Below are 27,024 nucleotides of genomic sequence, written 5' to 3'. Positions count from 1 at the left end.
TGAGGGCCGTGAGGAACTTCCCTTGTTTGCTCCATCCTCTTCTTTGTGATGGGCTTGTCTTCTTCAATGGAGACATCTCCATCTATGATAACTCCAGCTGAATAACATAGATGGCATATGAGGTGGGGGAAGGCTAGCCGTGCCATGTATGAAGGCTTGTCAGCTATTTTGTAGAGTTCATTGGCTATGACTTCATGGACCTCTACTTCCTCTCCAATCATGATGCTATGAATCATGATTGCCCGATCCACAGTAACTTCAGATCGGTTGCTTGTAGGGATGATGGATCTTTGGATGAACTCCAGCCATCCTCTAGCTACAGGCTTGAGGTCCAGTCTTCTTAGTTGGACCGGTTTGCCTTTGGAGTCTACTCTCCATTGGGCGCCTTCCACACAAATGTCCATTAGGACTTGGTCCAACCTTTGATTGAAGTTGACCCTCCTTGTGTAGGGGCGTTCATCACCTTGCATCATGGGTAGATGAAACGCCAACCTCACATTTTCCGACTGAAATCTAAGTATTTCCCCCGAACCATTGTGAGATAGTTCTTTGGATTCGGGTTCATACTTTGATCATGGTTCCTTGTGATCCATGCATTAGCATAGAACTCTTGAACCATCAGTAATCCGACTTGTTGCATGGGGTTGGTTATGACTTCCCACCCTCTTCTTTGGATCTCATGTCGGATTTCCGGATACTCATTCTTTTTGAGCTTGAAGGGGACCTCAGGGATCACCCTCTTCTTTGCCACAACATCATAGAAGTGGTCTTGGTGGCTCTTGGAGATGAATCTCTCCTTTTCCCATGATTCGGAAGTGGAAGCTTTTGCCTTCCCTTTTCCTTTTCTTGAGGAAACTCCGGTCTTGGGTGCCATTGATGGTGAATGAAAAATAAAAAGCTAGGCTTTTTACCACACCAAACTTAAAATTTGCTCGTCCTCGAGCAAAAAGAAAAGAAGAGTAGAAGAAGAAGAAGAAGAGAATTTGGAAGAGAGGGAGAGAAGTGGGTTCGGCTATGTAGAGAAGAAGGGGTTATGTTGTGTGAAAATGAAGAAGAAAAGGGAGGTATTTATAGGGAGGGGGGAGGGTTAGGTTTCGGCCATTTTGGGTGGGAATGGGTGGGAAATTGAATTTGAATGTAATGGGGGTAGGTGGGGTTTATGGGGAAGAGGAGGTTGATGTGAATGGTGAAGGTTTTTGGGAAGGGTGACATTGAAAATGAGATTTGGATTAGGAGAGTGTGAATAGGATTAAAAGAAAAGGTAGGTGGGGATCCTGTGGGGTCCACAGGTCCTGAGGTGGGGATCCTGTGGGGTCCACAGGTCCTGAGGTGAAAAGAAATACCATTCCTTCACCCTATAGGCGTGTAAATTGCCTTCATGCACCATTCTGGCGTTCAAACGCCCATTGGTGCATGTTCTGGGCGTTAAACGCCCATGTGATGCTTGATTCTGGCGTTGAACGCCAGTTTCAAGCTTCTTTCTGGCGTTCAGCGCCAGATTGTCCTCTGCGTGCGCATCCTGGCGTTAAACGCCAGGATGTTGCTTGTTTTGGGCGTTCAGCGCCAGGAAGATGCTCTGTTCTGGCGTTGAACGCCCACCAGATGCATCTTCTGGGCGCTGAACGCCGGCCCGTGCGTCCTCCAGGGTGAAAAATTTTTTCTTCTGTTTTTGACTCTGTTTTTAATTTTTTTGATTTTTTTCGTGACTCCTCATGATCATGTACCTAATTAAACACAAAAATAACAAAGAAACAAAATAAAATAAAATTAGATAAATAAAATTGGGTTGCCTCCCAACAAGCGCTTCTTTAATGTCAATAGCTTGACAGTGGCTCTCATGGAGCCACAGAGCAATCAAGTCAATGTTGTCTAGTCCCAACACCAAACTTAGAGTTTGGATATGGGGTTTGAACACCAAACTTAGAGTTTGGTTGTGGCTTCACAACACCAAACTTAGAGTTTGACTGTGTGGGCTCTTCTTGACCTTGAACTGAGAGAAGCTCTTCATGCTTACTCTCTTTTGTCACAGAGGGATTGCCATGTGCTTGAAACACAAGGTATTCTCCATTTAATTGAAGGACTAACTCTCCTCTGTTGACATCTATCACAGCTTCTGCTGTGGCTAGGAAAGGTCTTCCTAGGATGATGCATTCATCATCTTCCTTCCTAGTATCTAGGATTATGAAATCAGCAGGGATGTAAAAGTCTTCAACTTTTATAAGCACGTCCTCTACTATCCCATGAGCTTGTCTCACTGACTTATCTGCCAATTGTAATGAGAACAAGGCAGGTTGTGCCTCAATGATTCCTAGCTTCTCCATTACAGAGAGTGGCATAAGGTTTATCCCTGACCCAAGATCACACAGAGCTTTTTCAAAGCTCATGGTGCCAATGGTGCAAGGTATTAAGAACTTGCCAGGATCTTGTCTCTTTTGAGGTAGAGTTTCCTGAATCCAAGTATCCAAATCACCAATGAACAAGGGAGGTTCACTTTCCCAAGTCTCATTACCAAATAGCTTGGCATTCAGTTTCATGATAGCTCCTAGATATTGAGCAACTTGCTCACCAGTCACATCTTCATCCTCTTCAGAGGATGAATAATAGTTAGAGCTCATGAATGGCAGAAGGAGATTTAATGGAATCTCTATGGTCTCTGTGTGAGCCTCAGATTCCTCAGGATCCTTATTAGGAAGCTCCTTCTTGCTTGGAGGACATCCCAGGAGATCTTCCTCACTGGGATTTTCGTCCTCCTCCTCCCTAGTGCATTCGGCCATGTTGACTAAGTCAATGGCTTTGCACTCTCCTTTTGGATTCTCTTCTGTATTGCTTGGGAGAGTACTGGGAGGAGTTTCAATAACTTTCTTACTCAGCTGACCCACTTGTGCTTCCAGATTTCTAATGGAAGATCTGGTTTCATTCATGAAACTGAAAGTGGCCTTTGACAGATCAGAGACTATATTGGCTAATTTAGAATTATTTTGTTCAGAGTTCTCTGTCTGTTGCTGAGAAGATGATGGATATGGCTTACTATTATTCAGCCTATTGCGTCCACCATTGTTAAAACCTTGTTGAGGTTTTTGTTGATCCTTCCAGGAGAAATTTGGATGATTTCTCCATGATGGGTTATAGGTATTTCCATATGGTTCACCCATGTAATTAACCTCTGCCATGGCAGGGTTCTCAGGATCATAAGCTTCTTCAGAAGCTGCCTCTCTAGTACTGTTGGATGCATGTTGCAATCCATTCAGATTTTGAGAGATCATGTTGACCTGTTGAGTCAACACTTTGTTCTGAGCCAGTATGGCATTCAGAGCATCAATTTCAAGAACTCCCTTCTTCTGAGGGACCCCATTATTCACGGAATTCCTCTCAGAGGTATACATGAACTGGTTGTTTGCAACCATGTCAATGAGTTCTTGAGCCTCTTCAGGCGTTTTCTTCAGGTGAATAGATCCACCTGCAGAATGGTCCAGTGACATTTTCGAAAATTCAGAGAGACCATAATAGAATATATCTAGTAGGGTCCATTCAGAAAACATGTCAGATGGACATCTCTTGGTCAGCTGCTTGTATCTTTCCCAAGCTTCATAGAGGGATTCACCATCTTTTTGTTTGAAGGTTTGAACATCCACTCTCAGCTTGCTCAGCTTTTGAGGAGGAAAGAACTTATCTAAGAAGGCAGTGACCAGCTTATCCCAGGAGTCCAGGCTATCCTTAGGTTGTGAATCCAACCATATTCTAGCTCTGTCTCTTACAGCAAAAGGGAAAAGCATGAGTCTGTAGACTTCAGGATTAACTCCATTCGTCTTTACAGTATCACAGACTTGCAAGAATTCAGTTAAAAACTGATAAGGATCTTCAGATGGAAGTCCATAAAACTTGCAGTTTTGTTGCATTAATGCAACTAGTTGAGGCTTAAGCTCAAAGTTATTGGCTCCAATGGCAGGAATGGAGATGCTTCTTCCATCAAACTTGGATGTTGGCTTTGTGAAGTCACCAAGCATTCTCCTTGCATTATTATTATTATTATTTTCGGCTGCCATGTCCTTCTCTTGTTCGAAAATTTCTAAAAGGTTGTTTCTGGATTGTTGTAATTTAGCTTCTCTTAATTTTCTCTTCAGAGTCCTTTCAGGTTCTGGATCAGCTTCAACAAGAGTGCCTTTATCCTTGTTCCTGCTCATAAGAAAGAGAAGAAAACAAGAAAAGAAAGAGGAATACTCTATGTCACAGTATAGAGATTCCTTTATGTTAGTAGAAGAAGAAAGGGGTAGAAGAAGAGTGGAAAAGAAACACAACTGTGAGGATGGCAGAGATGTGAGATGAGATGTTAGGATATGAATGAAGAGAGGTGAGGAGAAGTGTTAGTAATTAAATAATTAAAATAGAAAAAGAAAAGAAGATTTTTGAAAATAATTTTGAAAAAGAGGTTAGTAATTTTCGAAAATTAAAGATAAGATGAGATTAAAATTAAAATTTAAAACAAAAAGAATTTTTTTTGAAAAAGAGAGGGAGAATTTTCGAAAATTTAGAGAGGGAAAAGTAGTTAGGTGGTTTTGAAAAAGATAAGAAACAAACAAGGAGTTAGTTAGTTGATTGAAAAAGATTTGAAATCAAGTTTTGAAAAAGATAAGAAGATAAGAGGTTAGATAAGATATTTTGAAATCAAATTTTGAAAAAGATAAAATTTTTTGAAAAAGATAAGATAAAAGATAAAAAGATATATTTGAAAAAGATATTTAAAAAAAAAGATTTAATTTTAAAAATTACTTAACTAACAAGAAACTACAAGATAAGATTCTAGAACTTAAAGATTGAACCTTTCTTAACAAGAAAGTAACAAACTTCAAATTTTTGAACCAATCACATTAATTGTTAGCTAATTTTTCGAAAATTGGATAAAAAGATAAGAAAAAGATTTTGAAAATATTTTGAAAAATATTTTTGAAATTTTCGAAAATAATAAAAAAAATGAAAAAGATATGATTTTTGAAAAAGATTTTGAAAAGATAAGATTTTTAAAATTGAAATTTTGACTTGACTTGTAAGAAACAACTAATTTTGAAAATTTTTGACCAAGTCAATCCCAAAATTTCGAAATTTTGGAGGGAAATAAGGAAAAGATATTTTTGAAATCAAATTTTGAATGAAAAACACAAAAATGACCCAAAACGTGAAAATTTTGGATCAAGACACAAGATGCATGCAAGAATGCTATGAATGTCAAGATGAACACCAAGAACACTATGAAGATCATGATGAACATCAAGAACATAATTTTGAAAAATTTTTGATGCAAAGAAAACATGCAAGACACCAAACTTAGAAATCTTTAATGCATGAAAATTATGAATGCAAAAATGCACATGAAAAACAACAAAAGACACAAAACAAGAAATCATCAAGATCAAACAAGAGGACTTGTCAAGAACAACTTGAAGATCATGAAGAACACTATGAATGCATGAATTTTCGAAAACAATGCAAGAAAAATTTTAAAAGCATGCACTTGACACCAAACTTAAAAATTAACACAAGACTCAAACAAGAAACACAAAATATTTTTGATTTTTATGATTTTCTAATTTTTTTTTGTATTTTTATTGATTTTTTTCGAAAAACATTTTTGGAAAAACGAAAAATAAAAGAAAAATTTTGAAAAAGATTTTTGAAAAGAAAATTACCTAATCTGAGCAACAAGATGAACCGTCAGTTGTCCATACTCGAACAATCCCCGGCAACGGCGCCAAAAACTTGGTGGACGAAATTGTGATCACTTGTTATGTATTTATAAAGGATGTATACTCTGAGGGCATTGTTTATTTTCTTCACAATCTCGTTCAACTAACCAGCAAGTGTACTGGGTCGTCCAAGTAATAACCTTACGTGAGTAAGGGTCGAATCCACAGAGATTGTTGGTATGAAGCAAGCTATGGTCACCTTGCAAATCTCAGTTAGGCAGATTAAAATAGTTTATGGGTTTTCGAATAATTAATAATAAAAAGAAGAAATAATAAAAGGGATAGAACACTTATGCAGATTCATTGGTAGAGGTATCTTTTAAGTATATACAGCTGCTGCATGGCTCAAGCACGCCTGCTCTCCTACTGCTTCTACTCAATTCTTCTTACTCCTTTCCATGGCAAGCTTTGTATAGGGGTTCACCATCAACTGTGGCTACTTTCATTCCTCACGGGGAAATAACCTGTGCGGCTGTCACTCGCACAGCTAACCAGTCTGGAGGCATCACCCATGGCTGATGGCTACATCCCATCCTCGCAGTGAAAACTATGCAAACGCACTCTGTCACAGTACGGCTAATCACCGGTTGGTTCCCGCTCCTACTGGAATAGAATCCCTCTTTTGCGTCTGTCACCAACGCCCAGCAGGTTAAAGTTTGAAGCACGTCACGGTCACTCATGATCGGAATCCTACTCGGAACACCACAGACAAGGTTGGACTTTCCGGACTCCCAGGATCCTACTCGGAACACCACAGACAAGGTTGGACTTTCCGGATCCAGATGAATGTCGCCAACTATCTAACTTATACCATGAAGATTCTGTTGGGGAATCTAAGAGATACGCATTCAAGCTCTGTTGCATGTAGAACGGACATGGTTGTCAATCACGCGCATTCATAAGTGAGAATGATAATGAGGGTAATCTGACTCATCACATTCATCATGTTCTTGGGTACGAATGAATATCTTGGAATAAGAATAAGAGAGATTTGAATAAAAGAAGATAGAATTTCATTAATACTTGAGGTACAGCAGAGCTCCACACCCTTAATCTATGGTGTGCAGAAACTCCACCGTTGAAAATACATAAGCAAAGGGTTCAGGCATGGCCGAATGGCCAGCCCTCTCCATGATCAAGTGACCGAATAATGAAAGACTTAAAGTGGTCAAAAGATGGTCAAAAGATGTCTAATACAATAGATAAATGTCCTATATATACTAGACTAGCTGCTAGGGTTTACATGAGTAAGTAATTGATGCATAAATCCACTTCCGGGGCCCACTTGGTGTGTGCTTGGGCTGAGCTTGATGAATTCACGTGCTAAGGCATATCTTGGCGTTGAACTCTGAGTTATGACGTGTTTTGGGCGTTCAACTCCGGATCATGACGTTTTTCTGGCGTTTAACTCCAGACAGAAGCGTGTACTTGGCGTTTAACGCCAAGTTACGTCGTCATTCTTCGAATAAAGTATGGACTATTATATATTGCTGGAAAGCCCTGGATGTCTACTTTCCAACGCCGTTGAGAGCGCGCCAATTGGATTTCTGTAGCTCCAGAAAATCCATTTCGAGTGCAGGAAGGTCAGATTCCAACAGCATCAGCAGTCCTTTTGTCAGCCTTCTTCAGAGTTTTGCTCAAATCCCTCAATTTCAGTCAGAATTTACCTGAAATCACAGAAAAACACACAAACTCATAGTAAAGTCCAGAAATGTGAATTTAACATCAAAACTAGTGAAAACATCCCTAAAAGTAGCTTAAACTTACTAAAAACTATATGAAAACAATGCCAAAAAGCGTATAAATTATCCGCTCATCACTCCACATGATCATGAAGCTAGTAAAACATTAAAGAACAATAAAAGAAAAATAAAATTATATAAATAAAAATTGGGTTGCCTCCCAATAAGCGCTTCTTTAATGTCAATAGCTTGACAGTGGGCTCTCGTGGAGCCACACATGTGATCAGGTCAATGTTGTAGACTCCCAACACCAAACTTAGAGTTTGGATGTGGGAGATTCAACACCAAACTTAGAGTTTGGTTGTGGCCTCCCAACACCAAACTTAAAGCTTTATTGTGGGGGCTTTGTTTGACTCTGTACTGAGAGAAGTATTTCATGCTTCCTCTCCATGTATACAGAAGAACACCCTTGAGTCTTAAACACAAGGTAGTCCCCATTCAATTGAAGGACTAATTCTCCTCTGTTAACATCAATCACAGCTCCTGCTGTGGCTAGGAAAGGTCTTCCAAGGATGATGCATTCATCCTCCTCCTTCCTAGTGTCTAAGATTATGAAATCAGCAGGGATGTAAATGCCTTCAACCTTTACTAACACGCCCTCTACCAATCCATAGGCTTGTCTTACTGACTTGTCTGCCAATTGTAATGAGAATATGGCAGGTTGTACCTCAATGATCCCCAGCTTTTCTATTACAGAGAGTGGCATAAGATTTATACCTGACCCTAGGTCGCACAAAGCTTTCTCAAAGGTCATGGTGCCTATGGTGCAGGGTATTGAGAATTTACCAGGATCTTGTCTCTTTTGAGGTAGAGTTTGCTGAACCCATGTATCTAGTTCACTAATGAGTAAGGGAGGTTCACCTTTCCAAGTCTCATTACCAAATAACTTGGCATTTAGCTTCATGATGGCTCCTAGATATTGAGCAACTTGCTCTCCAGTTACATCTTCTTCCTCTTCAGAGGAAGAATAGTCTTCAGAGCTCATGAATAGCAGAAGGAGGTTTAATGTGATCTCTATGGTCTCTATATGAGCCTCAGATTCCCTTGGGTCCTCAATAGGGAACTCCTTCTTGCTTGAGAGACGTCCCATGAAGTCTTCCTCATTGGAATTCACGTCCTCTCCTTCCTCTCTAGGTTCGGCCATATTGATTATATCAATGGCCTTGCACTCTCTTTTTGGATTTTCTTCAGTATTGCTTGGGAGAGTACTAGGAGGAGTTTCAGTGACTTTCTTACTCAGCTGGCCCACTTGTGCCTCCGAATTTCTAATGGAGGACCTTGTTTCACTCATGAAGCTTAAAGTGGCCTTAGATAAATTAGAGACTATATTTGCTAAGTTAGAGGTGCTTTGCTCAGAATTCTCTGTCTGTTGCTGAGAAGATGATGGAAAAGGCTTGCCATTGCTAAACCTATTTCTTCCACCATTATTAAAGCCTTGTTGAGGCTTTTGTGGATCCCTCCATGAGAAATTTGGATGATTTTTCCATGAAGAATTATAGGTGTTTCCATAAGGTTCACCCATGTAATTTACCTCTGCCATTGCAGGGTTTTCAGGATCATAAGCTTCTTCTTCAAAAGATGCCTCTTTAGTACTGTTGGATGCATTTTGCCATCCATTCAGACTTTGAGAAATCATGTTGACTTATTGAGTCAACATTTTGTTCTGAGCCAATATGGCATTCAAAGCATCAATTTCAAGAACTCCCTTCCTCTGAGGCATCCCATTATTCACGGAATTCCTCTCAGAAGTGTACATGAATTGGTTATTTGCAACCATTTCAATAAGTTCCTGAGCTTCTGCAGGAGTTTTCTTTAGGTGAATAGATCCACCTGCAGAATGGTCCAGTGACATCTTAGAGAACTCAAATAGACCATAATAGAATATATCTATCATGGTCCATTCTGAAAACATGTCAGAAGGACATCTTTTGGTCATCTGCTTGTATCTTTCCCAAGCTTCATAGAGGGATTCACCATCTTTTTATTTGAAGGTCTGAACATCCACTCTAAGCTTGCTCAGTTTTTGAGGAGGAAAGAACTTAGCCAAGAAGGGCGTGACTAGCTTATCACAAGAGTCCAGGCTATCTTTAGGTTGAGAGTCCAACCATGTTCTAGCTTTGTCTCTTACAGCAAAAGGGAAAAGCATGAGCCTGTAGACTTCAGGATCTACTCCATTAGTCTTAACAGTCTCACAGATCTGCAAGAACTCAGTTAAGAACTGGTAGGGATCTTCTGATGGAAGTCCATGAAACTTGCAGTTCTGTTGCATTAGAGCAACTAATTGAGGTTTCAACTCAAAATTGTTTGCTCCAATGGCAGGAATTGAGATGCTTCTTCCATCAAACTTGGACGTAGGTGCAGTATAATCCCCAAGCATCCTTCTTACATTATTTTTGTTGGGTTCGGCTGCCATCTCCTTTTCTTGTTCGAAAATTTCAGCAAGGTTGTCTCTGGATTGTTGTAATTTAGCTTCTCTTAGTTTCCTCTTCAGAGTCCTTTCAGGTTTTGGATCAGCTTCAACAAGAATGCCTTTTTCCTTGTTCCTGCTCATATGAGAAAGAAGAGAACAGAAACAGAAGAGGAATCCTCTATGTCACATTATAGATATTCCTTTATATTAGCAGAAGAAGAAAGGGAATAAGAATGAAGAAGAATGAATAATCCAAACACAAGGGTGAGGATAAGAGCAGAGATTTGTGATGAAGAGAAGTGTTAGTAAATGAATAAATAAATAGAATAACATGAGAGAGAGAAGTTTTCGAAAATAATTTTTGAAAAGGAGTTAATGATTTTCGAAAATTAAAGGGGGAATAAAATTAAAATTAAAATTTAAAACAATTAGTTAATTAAAAGAATTTTAAAAAGGAAGGAGAAATTTTCGAAAATTAGAGAGGAAAAAGTAGTTAGGTGGTTTTGAAAAAGATAAGAAACAAACAAAAAGTCAATTAGTTAGTTGAAAAAGATTTGAAAATCAAATTTGAAAAGATAAGAAGATAAGAAGATATTTTGAAATCAAATTTTTGAAAAAGATAAAATTTTGAAAAAGATATGATAAAAAGATATGATTAAAAAGATATGGTTGGAAAAGATTTAATTTTTAAAATTAAAATTAATTACTTGACTAACAAGAAACTAAAAGATATGATTCTAGAATTTAAAGATTGAACCTTTCTTAACAAGAAAGTAACAAACTTCAAATTTTTGAATCAATCACATTACTTGTTAGTTAAGTTTCAAAATTTTGAAATGTAATTAAGAAAAAGATTTTGAAAAATATTTTAAAAATTTTCGAAAATTAATAAGAAAAATGAAAAAGATTTGATTTTTGAAAAAGTTTTGAAAAGATAAGATTTTTAAAATTGAAAATTTGACTTGACTTACAACAAACAACTAATTTTAAAAATTTTTGACTAAGTCTACTCAAATTTTCAAAATTTTGAGAGAAATAAGGAAAATATATTTTTTTTATTTTTTTGAATTTTTAATGATGAGAGAGAAAAACACAAATATGACCCAAAACATGGAAATTTTGGATCAAAACACGTGATGCATGCAAGAACACTATGAATGTCAAGATGAACACAAGAACACTTTGAAGATCATGATGAACATCAAGAACATATTTTTGAAAAATTTTTGATGCAAAGAAAACATGCAAGGCACCAAATTTAGAAATCTTTCATGTTTAGACACTATGAATGCAAAAATGCACATGAAAAACATCATACAACACAAAACAAGAAAATTTAAAGATCAAACAAGAAGACTTACCAAGAACAACTTGAAGATCATGAAGAACACTATGAATGCATGAATTTTTGAAAAATGCAAGAACAATGCAATTGACACCAAACTTAAAACATGACACAAGACTCAAACAAGAATCACAAAATATTTTTGGTTTTTTATGATTTTATGATTTTTTTTGTATTTTCTTTTATTTTTTTCGAAAAACATATAGGAAAAAGAAAATAAGAAATTCAAAATTTTTAAGAAGAATTCCAGGAATCTTTCAATGTTAGCCTAAAGTTCCAATCCAAGGGTTGGACATGGCTTAATAGCCAGCCAGCTTTAGGATGGCATTACATGCATTGAGGTGATTAGTTGAAGTCTCATTCCAAAAGGATTTGGATATGGCTTTATAGCCAGCTAGAATTCAACATGCTTCATGAAACTCTAGAATCCATTCTTAAAAATTCTGAAGCCATAGAATAATTTATTTTTAATTAAAATATCTTTTTCGAAAATAGGGATAAATTTTTTTTGATTTTTTTTTTGAAAATAAAACAAAAACATTACCTAATCTGAGCAACAAGATGAACCGTCAATTGTCCAAACTTGAACAATCCCCGGTAATGGCGCCAAAAACTTGGTGGGTGAAATTGTGATCCCCAATAATGGCTTCAACTTGGTATGCACGTTTATAACTTAGCACTTTCTTCACAACCTTGCACAACTAACCAGCAAGTGCACTGGGTCGTCCAAGTAATAAACCTTACGTGAGTAAGGGTCGATCCCACGGAGATTGTTGGTATGAAGCAAGCTATGGTCATCTTGAAATTCTCAGTTAGGCGGATAATATATGGTTATGGAGTTTTCAAATAATAATAATAAATAAACAGAAAATAAAGATAAAAATACTTATGTAAATCATTGGTGGGAATTTCAGACAGGCGTATGAAGATGCTGTGCTCCTTCTGAATCTCTGCTTTCCTACTGCCTTCATCCAATCCTTCTTACTCCTTTCCATGGCAAGCTGTATGTAGGGCATCACCGTTGTCAATGGCTACATCCCATCCTTTCAGTAAAAATGGTCCAAATGCTCTGTCACAGCACGGCTAATCATCTGTCAGTTCTCGATCATGTCGGAATAGAATTCATTGATTCTTTTGCGTTTGTCATCATGCCCAACAATCGCGAGTTTGAAGCTCGTCACAGTCATTCAATCCCTGAATCCTACTCAGAATACCACAGACAATGTTTAGACTTTCCGGATTCTCATGAATGCCGCCATCAATCTAGCTTATACCACGAAGATTCTGGTCAAGGAATCCAAGAGATATGCGCCCGGTCTAAGGTAGAACGGAAGTGGTTGTCAGTCACGCGTTCATAGGTGAGAATAATGATGAGTGTCACGGATCATCACATTCATCATGTTAAAGTGAAACGAATATCTTAGAACAGGAATAAACTGAATTGAATAGGAAATAGTAGCAATTGCATTAAAACTCGAGGTACAGCAGAGCTCCACACCCTTAATCTATGGTGTGTAGAAACTCCACCGTTGAAAATACATAAGTGATGGTGGTCCAGGAATAGCCGAATGGCCAGCCCCCAAAACGTGATCAATTGTCTCCTAAGATGAGCAATAGAATAAAACTGAGACCAAAGATATCTAATACAATAGTAAAATGTCCTATTTATACTAGACTAGCTACTAGGGTTTACAGAAGTAAGTAATTGATGCAGAAATCCACTTTCAGGGCCCACTTGGTGTGTGCTTGGGCTGAGCTTGAGCTTTACACATGTAGAGACTTCTTTTGGAGTTGAATGCCAAGTTGTAATGTATTTTTGGCGTTCAACTCTGGTTCGTGACGTGTTTCTGGCGTTTGACTCCAGAATGCAGCATGGAACTGGCGTTGAGCGCCAGTTTACGTCGTCTAATCACGAATAAAGTATAGACTATTATATATTGCTGGAAAGCTTTGGATGTCTACTTTCCAACGCCATTAAGAGCGCGCTATTTGGAGTTCTATAGCTCCAGAAAAACTATTTTGAGTGCAGGGAGGTTAGAATCCAACAGCATCAGCAGTCCTTTGTCAGGCTTTTATCAGAGTTTTGCTCAGGTCCCTCAATTTCAGCCAGAAAATACCTAAAATCACAGAAAAACACACAAACTCGTAGTAAAGTCCAGAAATGTGAATTTAGCATAAAAACTAATGAAAACATCCCTAAAAGTAGCTAGATCCTACTAAAAACTACCTAAAAACAATGCCAAAAAGCGTATAAATTATCCGCTCATCATTCACCCTTTTCTTTCTCAATCAAAACAAGTGCATATGCAAAAAAGGGTTAACTAGGTCTTGACAATTCCAAAATAGTTTCTAATCACAACCATAAGCTAAAAAAACTAACTATATAAAGAAAGATCCAACTAAAAGTATGAAATAGCTAACATCCAACTATCTAACATCCAAAATGAAAGAGTATGCAGCAACTAAGGCAAAAGTGTCTAAAGTATCTAACATTAAGCAATATATACAATAGGGTGCAAAATAAAATAACTAGGAAGATATAACTAGAAAATACGCCAAAATGTTCACCGGTCCTCTAATGGTGCCAACGGCAACCTCCTCACACTTAAGATCAAGCATCGTCCCCGATGCTAATCCTGAGGATCAGGGAGAGGTACACCGGTAGGCTCTAGTATCGACTGAAGGTCCGGCTGAGTCTGAGTCTCCTGAGTCTGAGGCGGTGCCTCCATCTGAACCGGCTCCTCCTCATGAGTACCCTCATCATGTAAATCGGCATGCTCCTCCTCGTGGATCTCCTCATCTGATCCGGAGGACTCTGGAAGAGGGGGCAGCTCAAGACCCTGGGCCACAAACATCTGGTCAATCCAATCCAGACGACGCATGAGCTGGCGCTTGCTGCGCTCCATGAACCGAAAAAGACGCTGAACCAGTAAGTAGGTCGGCTAAGGTGCTGGTGGTGGTGGTAAAGGAAGTGCTGCTGTAGCTGCTGATGTAGATGCTCTTGCTGGGGCTGATGATGAAGAGGGTCCAGCTCCTTCAACTGCTACTCTAGCCCGAGATCAGCGTCAGGAGGCAGGCTTCTCGTGCACCCAGGATCCCCATGGAATAGTAACTGGCTCCTTCGCAGGGAGCGGTGGGGGTGGTGATACATCATCCTGGTGCCACAGAACTCCGGCCCTCTGAATCATCTGAGTTATCATAACTGGGAAAGGAAAGGTGCCTCTAATATGGGCTTTCCACAAAAATCGCCTGATCTACTGGGGGTAATAAACCTCCTTCCCCTCTATGATACAGCTGATCAGGATCAGCATCGCAACAGGTATCTCAGAAAAATGAGTGGTAGGCATGAGGTAGTGAGCGAAGATCTGCTGCCAAGTCTTGGCCTCTCGGCTCAGATAACTGAAGTGAATCCCCTTGGGTGCCTTGTTCTCAGCATCCATAACACAAGGGGTTTCCAGAGTAGCTACCACTACTCTCAGTGCATCAAAATTGAAGGTTATGCAGTAAAGCTCTATCTCAGCCTGTAGGAAGGCATCAGTGTCACCGGTCTTAGGCCGGCAGGTAAGGGCATCCTCAATGGCCTCCTCGGTGATAGGTATCTTGACTCCTCTAACCAATACCGAGTCAAGGGTGTGGCGGAAAAAGTTGCAGTAAAATTCTTGCACCCAAGACCGGTTTACCCGGCTCAACTCTCTATCCACAAAAGCTAAACCCATCCGGTCAATGCGTTGGTGGATGATGTCGGTCAAATCCGATGGGATAAGTAGCTTCTTCTCAATATTCAGATTCTTTGAATTGTAGGTTGGGAATCTGAGTTCATAGTAAAGATTTGGGAACTTGACCATATCCTGAGCCAGTAGTAATTGGTTTGCCTTTTCTATGTCATTTAGAGGGTTTTGAGCATAAGCTTGAAGTGAGGAGAGAGTGGGGTCTGGTGTTCTCTTCCTCTTTTTGGAAGATGATGCTTTCCTCTTTCGTTTGTCTGACATCCTGAAAATTAGAATAAGCAATTAAGCAAGTAGGCAAATAGCAAGTAGGAGCATGTTTAGGATGTAAGATGGAAAGCAAGCAATCATGATGTGGACTACAATTGAAAACTTGGATTGCAAGTAAGCATAGGAAATGGAAGTATAAACCAAGAATTCAATGTTTCAATCATGTGACACAAGTCTTTGAAGATTAGGGATATTCAACATCATACCTTAAAAGAATTGGTTGAAGAGTTAGGGGTAATTAAAACTGAGGTTAGTGGGTTAAAGAGATTAGTGGGTTAGGAAAATGAAGTTGGTGATTGGTGGTATGATGGAAAATAGCTTCATGAAAAGAAGTTTGCAAATTGTGCGCAACAATCATGTTCACAAGCATGAAAATATAGAAATGCCAAGAATGCATGAAAATGGACTCGTAATAGTTGGCATTACAAGCAATAAAGTGCAATTGTGCAACTATGAGAGGCTGAAAACTAAGTTGAGTGAAAAGGAGTTGCACCATCAAAGCATACCAAATATTGTAAGAGAATGAACATAATGTAAGGAGGTTGCATATCATGATTTTAACAAAAATGTAGGCAACTCCTTAAGTTCACTTGGTTAATGCCAATCGCGGGAATCAAAATAAGAACGGAAAGATTGGCCCAAAAGTCCCGGGTATTGAACTTGGTAAGTTATGCAAAGGTTGAGGTAGAAATGCCAAGTTCAATCCCCTGAGCAAGAATTTGAGTTAAAATAGTTTGGGAAGAATCGAGCAGCATTCCGGCTATAATATGGACATTTTCGGATAGCCAAATGAACAAGAAATGATTCCAAAATACCAGTCAAGAATTAATCACATAATCAAGCAAGCATGGCACCAGAGTAGGAGTACATCATAGCAAAACATAGTCAAACCAATCAGCAGCAAGCAATATGTACACAAACAGGTAAACAATTACGGCGTAATTATCAGGCCTAGAATCCTCTATCCAGAACCTAGCTACCTAACAACAGATATCTCTATTCTAACCTAACAACAAAATCAAAATCTAGTCAACTAACAAAGCCTAACAAATAACTAAAACGAAAATAAAGAAAACAGAATTAGAGTAGGGGCAGTGACCTGGGGCAGGGCAGAGATGGGAATGGAGATTGGAAAATGAGGAAGAGCGAGGGTAGGCAGTGGAGGTGTGAGCCAGGAGCAGAGCACCGCCGCAGATGGTGGCGAAGCAGGGAGCGGTGAAGGATAGTGCACGGACAGAGCAGGGCGAGGATTATAAGGAGTGGAGAGTGAGGTGTGGTGAGTGGAAGAAGGGTACAATAGATGGGTGGCACTGGGGTCGCAAGTGGCTGCGGCGGCGCTAGACTTTAGCCGCAGCACGACAGTGAGAGAGGAAGGGGGTGTGTGAGTGGGTAGAGAGGGAGAGAGTAGGGATGAGAGCGATGAGGTGAGTATGGCAAGAGAGAGAGAGAGAGAGGGTGAGGCGGCGGCTGCGACGGCCGGACGCCAGCAGCGATGGTGGTTGGGGATTGGCGAAGATTAGAGAGTGCAAGAGGGTTGGAAAAGGTGAGTGGGTACGTCTGCGTAGTTGGCCTTGCGTAGCTAGGGTTGTTCTATTTTTAAATCGACGTGGGCGCGCACGATGGGCGTCCGCATGCATTGATGAATTTGGGGATCGACGTGTGCGCGCCTTGTGTGCTTACGCGTGGGTGGTGAGAATTGGTAAGAATGCGTGCGCATATGGTGCGCGCACGCGTACTAGGAGTTGGGCTGGAGGCATAGTGCTGGCCCAGCGCTCGCCTAACTCTCGGGAGGCATGTATAGAATGGTGGCATCAGCCAGGAGATGCGTACGCGGCAGGTATGCGTCCGCGTGCGTTGACACTTTTGTTTATTGGCGCGCATGCGTGATGTGCGCGCTCGCGTGAGGTGAGTTGGGCTAAAAGCCTAACGCTCGCGTAAGAGTGGCCCAACTCTCTGGAATTTAGTATGGTGATGCATCCGTTCATGGACGCGTGTGCATACTGCGTGCGCATGCGTCCGACCCTTTTTTTTTAATTGCCCAAAAACTCCCTACAATGCCTACAACTCCTTATTCAATAAAAAATCATACAATTCACAAAAATGCAATTTGATTTTAGGATTTATTCATCTACTAGTAAGCACAACATACATGTTAAAATGCTAACAATCAATTTATTAAGGCGACTAAAAATGAAATGGAAAACTACCTACAATGGTAGCTCAAATCACTTATTAATGAAATCTACAGGAGAGTGAAAAGAGTATACCATGGTGGGGTGTCTCCCACCTAGCACTTTTAGTTTAAGTCCTTAAGCTGCAAATTTGGTAAGCTCATTGTCATGGCGGTTTATGCTTGTACTCATCCTTAAATCTCCAAGGATCTTTACTTCTCAATTGGTTAATAGAATTTCCAACCACCTTTGCCACGCTTGGGCAAAGTTCAACCCAAGATATGAGTTCCCCTAATTGGTCTTCATTCTTCGATCTGAGATCCCATATCTTATTTTCGCACCCATCTTCAATTTGATCTTCATACTTTTTCTTTCCGGGTGGTTGACAATAGAATTCTCGTTAACACTCCATGCTTTCCTTCTAGACCATATAAAGTGGCATTCCTCCAATCATGGTTCCTATACCTTGAAGCTTTGACCTTAACGAGCCTAATACCAAATTTCCAACCACTACACAACTCGTTCTTACTTTTAATTGCACAAAAAGCTCTAAATTGTCCATCTGTTTCAATCAAACCATATTCAAGTGAGAAAGTGAAGCTTAGAGATACAAATTTTACCCATTTGAATGTTGTGGAAGATGGTAATCTAGGGGGGATTCTCCCCACACTTAGACAAGGCAAGATCTATTTTCTTATGCTCTTCTTTTGTTGCTTCCACATCTTGACAAATTTCTTCATTTTCAACCTTTTCCCTTTTATCACTTGGCTTAGTGTTGTCCTCAAGAACTTCACTTTCTTACCCAATGGGAGGTGATTCCATTTTGGCTAGGAATTCATTGATGAATAAATCCATCTCTTGATCAATCTCTTCGTATTCTTCAATTTCGATATACACCATGCCAACTTTTTCTCCTTGGTAGCTCTCTTTCGATTCATTCTTTTCTTCATTGTTCACCAAGGGTATGGGAGGTTGTGCACACTCTTTTATATTTTCAACTCCATGTCCAATGGGAGAGGATTCAATTGTGGATAGAAATTCATCCATGATTGAATCTATCTCTTGATCAACCTTCTCATATTCTTCAATCTTGATACGCTCCGGAGGTTGTTGAGATTCACATGGCGGTTCCATATCTCTTAAATCTTAGACCACTTCCTCCTTTGTTTCAATAACCGTAGGCTTCTTCAATTGCTCTACTACTACTACCGATTATTCCTTTTTCACCGAATTTTCCGATATCTTCTCCATGCTTTGCTATTCCTTTGGCTTTTCACATGGGGCTACGGAAACAACTTGAGTATTCAAACATTGGTGGGCTAAAGCGTGCACCACCTTAGTCAAGTTGGTCACAAACTCAAGTGTATCCCGCTTCATGGCTTCTTGTCCTTGAAGTAATAAAGTGAGAGGATCGTCTATTGGGGCTTGGGTGAATAGGAAGGTTCATTATTTTGGAGAGAGGGTTCATGGTAGAAAGGTGGTTCCGCTTGATGAAATTGTGGAGATAGTGTGCATTGAGGTGGTTCTTCATAGTAATTATGATAGGGTCGTGGTGGTTCTAAAGGTTCTTGCTCATAATGATCACAAGGATGTGGTATGGGTGATTGGTTATATGATGGATAAGGGTCATAGGAAGGTGCTTGATAATGAAAGGCTTGTGAGAATGGTTGATGTACATGTTGAGGATAGGATTCGTAGGCATATGATGATAGTTGTTGAGTGTCACACAAGGAGTCACCATAGCCATTGAATTAGCATGCATTATAATGAGAATTATACCTATAAGTATCCGAAGGTTGTTGCCAATAAGAGTGATCAATTCCTTGAGGCTCCTCCCATCTTGGAGTGTTCCATCTTTGGTACATGTTGTCATCGAAGTTCATATTTTCTACAACACAATTGGAACCAAACTCATAGCCAAAGTTAGAATTCATTATGGAAGGACAAAATAAAACTAACAAAACTAGTAATCAAACAAAAGCAACCTATTCACAATATTCACATATGTACGGTAACCAATAACATAACACCATTCCAAGCCTATTTCATCCTGAGATTACTAGCAAACACATCAAGGCACCTTATGGAATCAAGAGAGAATTAAAATTATCAAATTAGAGGCCTAAAAAGCATGTTTTTACAATTAAGCACAAATAAGGGAGAGATCACAAAATCATGCTAATTCATTGGCTAAATGTGAGAAAAGGTTAGCAAAATACTCTAAATTCAACACAAGATAAACCCTAAAAATGGGGTTTATCAGGCCACTATGGCAAATTATATATCAAATCGAAGCCCCGGACGTTAGCTTTCCAACGCAACTGGAACCGCATCATTTGGATCTCTATAGCTCAGGTTATGACCGTTTGAGTGCGAAGAGGTCAGGCTGACAGCTTTGGCAATTCCTTCAGTTTCTTGTATTCCTTCCATTTTTGCGTGCTTCCTTTCCATCCTCTGAGCCATTCCTGCCCTATAAACTCTGAAATCACTTAACACACATATCAAGGCATCGAATGGTAATAAGAGATGATTAAAATACACAAATTAAAGACTCTAGGAAGCAAGTTTTCAATCATAGAACAAATTCTGGGAAGGAATTGTAAAACCATGCAAATAGTATGAATAAGTGTGCAAAGGCTTGATAAAAACCACTCAATTAAACACAATATAAACCATAAAATAGTGGTTTATCACCACCGTCACTAAGGTGAACCCGTTCTTTAATCTCCTTGTTTATTTTCTTTTCTGTTTTCGGTTTTATGCTTTATGTTTTGACTATGTTTGTGTCTTCATTACATGATCATTAGTTTTTAGTGTCTATGTCTTAAAGCTATGAATGTTCCATAAATCTTTCACCTTTCTTAAATGAAAAATATTTTCGGAAAAAGAAAAAGAAGTACATGAATTTCGAATTCCATCTTGAAAATAGTCTAATTATTTTGATGTGGTGGCAATACTTTTTGTTTTCTGAATGAATGCTTGAACAATGCATATTTTTTATAATGAAGTTTATTAATATTAAAATTGTTGGCTCTTGAAAGAATAATGAAAAAAGAAAAATGTTATTGATAATCTGAAAAATCATAAAATTGATTCTTGAAGCAATAAAAAGCAGTGAAAAACACAAAGCTTGTGGAAAAAAAATTTGTGAAAAATAAAGAAAAAGAAATAAAAAGAAAAAGCAAGCAGAAAAAGCCAATAGCTCTTTAAACCAAAAGGCAAGAGTAAAAAGCCAATAACCCTTTAAACTAAAAGGTAAGGGTAAAAAGGATCCAAGGCTTTGAGCATTAATGGATAGGAGGGCCCAAAGGAATAAAATTCTGGCCTAAGCGGCTAGATCAAGCTGTCCCTAACCATGTGCTTGTGTCATGAAGGTCCAAGTGAAAAGCTTAAGACTGAGTGGTTAAATTCGTGATCCAAAGCAAAAAGAGTGTGCTTAAGAACTCTGGGCACCTCTAACTGGAGACTCTAGCAAAGCTGAGTCACAATCTGAAAAGGTTTACCCAGTTATGTGTCCGTAGCATTTATGTATCCGGTGGTAATACTGAAAAACAAAATGCTTAGGGTCACGGCCAAGACTCATAAAGTATTTGTGTTCAAGAATCAACATATTAAACTAGGAGAATCAATAACACTATCTGAATTCTGAGTTCCTATGGATGCCAATCATTCTGAACTTCAAAGGATAAAGTGAGATGCCAAAACTGTTCATAAGCAAAAAGCTACTAGTCCCGCTCATCTAATTGGAACTAAGCTTCATTGATATTTTGAAATTTATTGTATATTCTCCCCTTTTTATCCTATTTTGTTTTTGATTGCTTGGGGACAAGCAACAATTTAAGTTTGGTGTGTGATGAGCGGATAATTTATACGCTTTTTGGCATTATTTTTAGGTAGTTTTTAGTATATTTTGGTTACTTTTTATTATATTTTTATTAGTTTTTATGAAAAAATCATATTTCTAGAATTTACTATGAGTTTGTGTATTTTTCTGTAATTTCAGGTATTTTCTAGCTGAAATTGAGGGACCTGAGCAAAAATCTGATTCGGAAGCTGAGAAAGGACTGCATATGTTGTTGGATTCTGACCCTCCTGCACTCGAAGTGGATTCTCTGGAGCTAAAGAAGCCCAATTGGTGCACTCTCAATTGCGTTAGAAAGTAGACATCTTGGGCTTTCCAGCAATAAATAATAGTTCATACTTTTCCCGAGGTTTGATGGCCCAAACAGGCGTTAAACGCCAGCCAGAGACCCTTTTCTGGCGTAAAACGCCAGAACTGGCACACTTCTTGGCGTTAAATGCCCATTTTGGCACCCAAGGTGGTGTTTAACTCCAATTTAAGGCATATGCACGTGAAAGCTTGAAAGCTCAGCCCAAACACTCACCAAGTGAGCCCCAAAAGTGGATTTCTGCACTATCTGCACTTAGTTACTCATTTTCTGTAAACCTAAGTTACTAGTTTTGTATAAAAACTACTTTTAGGGATTCATTTTGTAACTCATGATATTTTACATCTCATATTGTATCTTCTACAGCATGAGTCTCTAAACCCCATAGGTTGGGGTGAGGAGCTCTACTGTGTCTCAATGGATTAATGCAATTACTAGTGTTTTCTATTCAATCACGCTTGATTCTGTTTTAAGATACTCACTCGTACTTCAATATGAAGAATATGATGATCCGTGACACTCATCATCATTCTCAACTTTATTAACGCGTGCCTGACAAGCACTCCCGTTCTATCTGAGCTCAACATAGTCATTGGGCAACAGCTTGAGTGCGTATCTCTTGGGTCTCTGATCCACGGACCGAGTCCGTGAGATTAGAACCTTCGTGGTAGAGGCTAGAACCAATTGGCAGCATTCCTGAGATCCAGAAAGTTTAAACCTTGTCTGTGGTATTCCGAGTAGGATCTGGAAAGGGATGACTGTGACGAGCTTCAAACTCACGAATGTTGGGCACAGTGACAGTGTGCAAAAGGATAGAGAGATCCTATTCTGACACAAGTGAGAACCGACAGATGATTAGCCGTGCGGTAGCTGTACTTGGTATTTTTCATCCGAGACAAGAGATTCGATAGTTGATTACCCGTACAGAAACCGTGCCTGGTATTTTTCATCCGAAAGGACGGGTGGTAGCCATTGACAATGGTGATCCACCAACATACAGCTTGCCATTGAAGGAAGCCATGCATGTTTGGAGAAGAAGACAGTAGGAAAGCAGAAATTCAGACGACAGAGCATCTCCGGAACATCAACCTGTTCCTCATTATTGAATCACAAGTATCATTTATTTCATGTTATTTACATTTCATAAACAAAATCATTTTTATCATTAATCTCCTGACTAAGATTTACAAGATAATTATAGCTTGCTTCAAGCCGACAATCTCCGTGGGAACGACCTTTACTCACATAAGGTATTACTTGGACGACCCAGTGCACTTGCTGGTTAGTTGTGCGGAGTTGTGAAAAGTGTGATCACAATTTCGTGCACCAAAGAGCGTAGATCCCTCCCACGCGTGGCCTTTCAAAAATGTCATTTCTACGCGTACGCATCACCCACGCGTACGCATCACCCACGCGTACGCGTCGCCAGTTAAATTTTCTTGGGTGAAGAACGTAGCGCTCTTTGAAATAGAGCGTAGCGCCAAGGGTTATGCTGCAGGGGAACGTAGCATTCTTCAAATAAGCATAGTGCTAAGGTGCTCTTCTCCCCTGCTTCTTTTCCACCTAATATCAATCAAACAATTGCGTCAAAGTTTGCTATAATCACAAGGTTTTTGCATCATTCATATCATCAAGTAAAATTTTCATAAAAATCTTATGAAAAAACACATAAACAATCATGTTTAATTGAATCAGGGGATGCATGAAATTTCAATCCAATTACTCACCTATTGCTCAAGAAAGTGCATGAAACCTAATGAAAATAAGTGAAAATGCTTGTGAAACTAGCCTAAGATGACTTATCATCACAACACCAAACTTAAATCTTGCTTATTCCCAAGCAAGCAGTAAAACATAAAAAAAATTAATGAAAACAGAGAGGAAAATATGTCCTTATTTGAAAGCACTCAGTCTAGGTTCATAGGGTTTCATGCAGGATATATTTGAAGCTCTACTTTTATTGGTTTCCAGGTTTGAGATGTCCCTTTAAGTGTTAACTAATGTGCTGCTATGAAACCTTGTTATTTACTGATCCTTGATATTTTATTTTTGTTTTTCTTTTGCTGAGAACTTATACTTTATTTGCAGCTAAGTGTTCTATATTTAAGGCAGCTTTTTAAGTAAGTTTTCAGTCAACACTCTCGATCCAGTTGGCTCAAGGTGTTGGGTGATGAAGCACCCTTCAGACCTACTAACTCAAGCCCTTCCTCAACACATACACACCACAGACACTTGGGTCACAATTCAATTCTAGAGACATTGATGCCCAACACCTCTTTGGGTCACTAAATGCCTTGTAACTAGGTTACTCTTGATAGTGGATTTTTGGTTGATAATCCTGAATTAGTTAACCCAAGTTACCAAGTGTTGAAACACTCCTTAGAACCTAATTATCCAAGCAGATCCTAGTACAAAAACACCATAGGCATGTGTCTTAAGGGTTGAGCTATTAGTGTCTAGCTTATTCTTTGTTTCTTTCCTTCTTTCTTGTTCTTTCTCTCTTTCAGGGAGATTTATTCACTAAAGGTTTCACAGACAGTAGCTAAGTTCATACTCAAGAGACATTCTACCCTTCATCTTTATTAGTGAGCTTGCTAAACAATCAAACATATACCACCACTGATCCTTATTCTAATTCCTACCAAATTAGACAATTTCACTTTTTGTTTCAACCTTTTCTTTTATTCATGCAAAGGGGAACAAGACATACATTCAAGCAGATGAAAATGAAGCAGACACTCAGACTAGAACACTTAATTGGCAATGGCAATTAAAGACAGTCAAAATGTAAACAATTTAAACTAATCAGCAGGGGTTCATTTAGACTTCCAATTTAGAGTACTTTAAAGCAGAAACAATTGAATAACAATACAACCTCTTGGTGTTTTTCTTGCTTAGTCTTTCATCATCCCCTTTTGCTTTTGTATTCTTCTTAGTGATGATGCATAGTCCTTCCAAGAAATTGAATGACTTTCTGCAATGATAGTGGAAGTTGCTTGTTCTCCAAGCACTTGAAAGATGGTTAGCATGCATGATTGGTTCTAGGCTTTTGAACTTACTTTGGTGTGTGAACACCAAACTTAGTTCATTGCCACTGTCTATTATACAATAAATTGATTACACACATGAAACCTTGTGCTTTTATTAAGTAAATTGGCTATAACTAAAAATTAAGCAACTATCAAGAAATTTTCCTGATTGTTTTAGACTTTATAACTCATGATGCTCTTTGGAGGGTTATTGTGTGTTTCATGAGATCTAAGGTAGAACACTAAACTTAAAATCACACATTCACCCTTGTTATATTCATTTTGGTGTGCAACACCAAACTTAACTCCTAGCAATACAGGAAAATCTTGACTTTTTATTGAAACAACTATGAAAAGAGAGTTACCTCTGGTTATGTTGCCTCTCAACAAGTGCTTCTTTATCGTCATTAGCTTGACGTCCTCCATTCTTGTTTATCTCAGTTCATGAATGCTCTCTTCCTTGTTCCAAGGCCCTCCCAGGTAATGCTTAGCTCTGTGACCATTTGCTGTGAATGTGTCCTTTGTAGCTTTATTCAGAATTTCAAGGCTTTCATATGGGAAAACCTTAGTCACCAGATAAGGGCCTGTCCATTTAGACTTGAGTTTTCCAGGAAAAATCTTGAGCCTAGAGTTGTATAACAGCACTTGTTGCCCTGGCTTAAACTTTCTTCTTGAAATTTTCTTGTCATGTCATCTTTTAGCTTTCTCCTTATATATCTTAGCATTCTCATAGGCTTCCAATCTGAATTCATCCAACTCATTGAGTTGGAATAGCCTTTTCTCTCCTACTGCTTGAGAGTCAAGATTGAGGACCTTAGTGGCCAAGAAGGCTTTATGTTCGAGTTCCATAGGAAGGTGACAGAATTTGCCATAAATTAGCTGAAAAGGTGACTTCACAGTTGGGGATTTGAATGTGGTTCTATATGCCCATATAGCGTCATCCAATTTTCTCGCCCAGTCTTTTCTTGTGACTCCAACTGTCCTTTCTAAGATTCTTTTCAGCTCCCTGTTTGCTAATTCAGCCTGGCCATTAGTTTGAGGTTGGTATGGTATGGCCAATTTGTGAATTACTCCATATTTGTGGAGCAGTTTTTCTATTTGTCTATTACAAAAGTGGCTGCCACCATCACTAATAAAGCCTTTTGGCACCCCATATCTGGTAAAGATGTGTCTCTTAAGAAATTGAAGTACAATTGGTGCATCACATGTAGTTGTTGCTATGGCCTCTACCCATTTAGAGACATATTCCACTGCTACCAATATGTATTTGAAGGAATAGAATGAGGGAAATGGTCCCATGAAGTCTATGCCCCATAGATCAAATAGTTCCACTTCCAGAATGAAGTTTTGAGGCATTTTATTTCTCCTTGTTAATCCTCTAGCTCTTTGGCATTCATTGCATTGGTGCACAAATTTTCTAGCATCTTTGAATATGGTTGGGCAATAAAATCCACTTTGAAGCACTTTAGCAGCTATTCTTTCTGGCCCAAAGTGTCCACCATAAGCTAAATTATGATAGTGCCACAGTATGTCTCTCATCTCATTTTCAGGAATACACCTTCTGATCATTCCATCTGGACATCTCTTGAACAAGAAGGGCTCGTCCCACAAGAATTTCTTGGCTTCATTGAGCAACTTCTTCACTTGTTGCCTTGTGAACTCTTGGGGAATCCTTCTTCCCACCTTGTAGTTTGCAATATCAGCAAACCAAGGTGCTTGTTGGACTTGAAGAAGATGTTCATCTGGAAACTTCTCATTCACTGGTTGTGGTGCATCTTGGTTGATTTCCTGTGGCAGTCTTGACAGATGGTCTGCAACTTGATTCTCACTTCCTTTCCTATCCCTCACTTTAATGTCAAAATCTTGTAGTAACAACAGCCATCTGATAACTCTTGGCTTGGCATCCTATTTAAACGTGAGATACTTGAGAGAAATATGGTCAGTACATACTATAACTTTTGAACCAATCAAGTTTTGTCTAAATTTGTCAAATGCATATACAATTGCCAAGAGTTCTTTTCCTGTGGTGGTGTAATTTTTTTGTGCCCCATTTAACACTTTACTTGCATAGTATATAACATGATGTAGCTTATCTTTCTTTTGTCCCAATACAGCACCAATTGCAACATCACTTGCATCACACATGAGTTCAAAGGGAAGTCCCCATTCTGTGGGTGTGATGATTGGTGCTGTAGTAAGTTTATTTTTCAAGGTTTCAAAGGCATGCTTGCAATTATCATCAAAGACAAAAAGATTGTCAGCCACTAGCGAAAACTTCTCACTGCTTTCACATTGACTGGTATAGGAAGCTTTTCTATGATCTCTATCTTAGCTCTGTCAACTTCTATACCCTTGCTTGAAACCTTATGCCAAAGAACAATACCCTCTGGTACCATAAAATGACATTTTTTCCAATTTAAAACTA

At 39.0% G+C, this 27,024-nt stretch overlaps 1 non-coding gene across 1 annotated transcript; it reads left to right on the top strand.

Annotated features, from left to right (window-relative positions):
- The first annotated feature begins 9,390 nt into the window (after positions 1-9,390).
- LOC112804602 (small nucleolar RNA R71) lies at positions 9,391-9,494 on the top strand. The gene has a single exon (XR_003203215.1). It is a non-coding gene; the product is annotated as a small nucleolar RNA R71 (small nucleolar RNA).
- Positions 9,495-27,024: the final 17,530 nt, after the last annotated feature.

The sequence above is a fragment of the Arachis hypogaea genome, chromosome 5 (genome assembly GCF_003086295.3).
Source record: "Arachis hypogaea cultivar Tifrunner chromosome 5, arahy.Tifrunner.gnm2.J5K5, whole genome shotgun sequence".
Classification (NCBI taxonomy): domain Eukaryota; kingdom Viridiplantae; phylum Streptophyta; class Magnoliopsida; order Fabales; family Fabaceae; genus Arachis; species Arachis hypogaea.
This window is presented reverse-complemented; position numbering and strand designations above follow the sequence as displayed.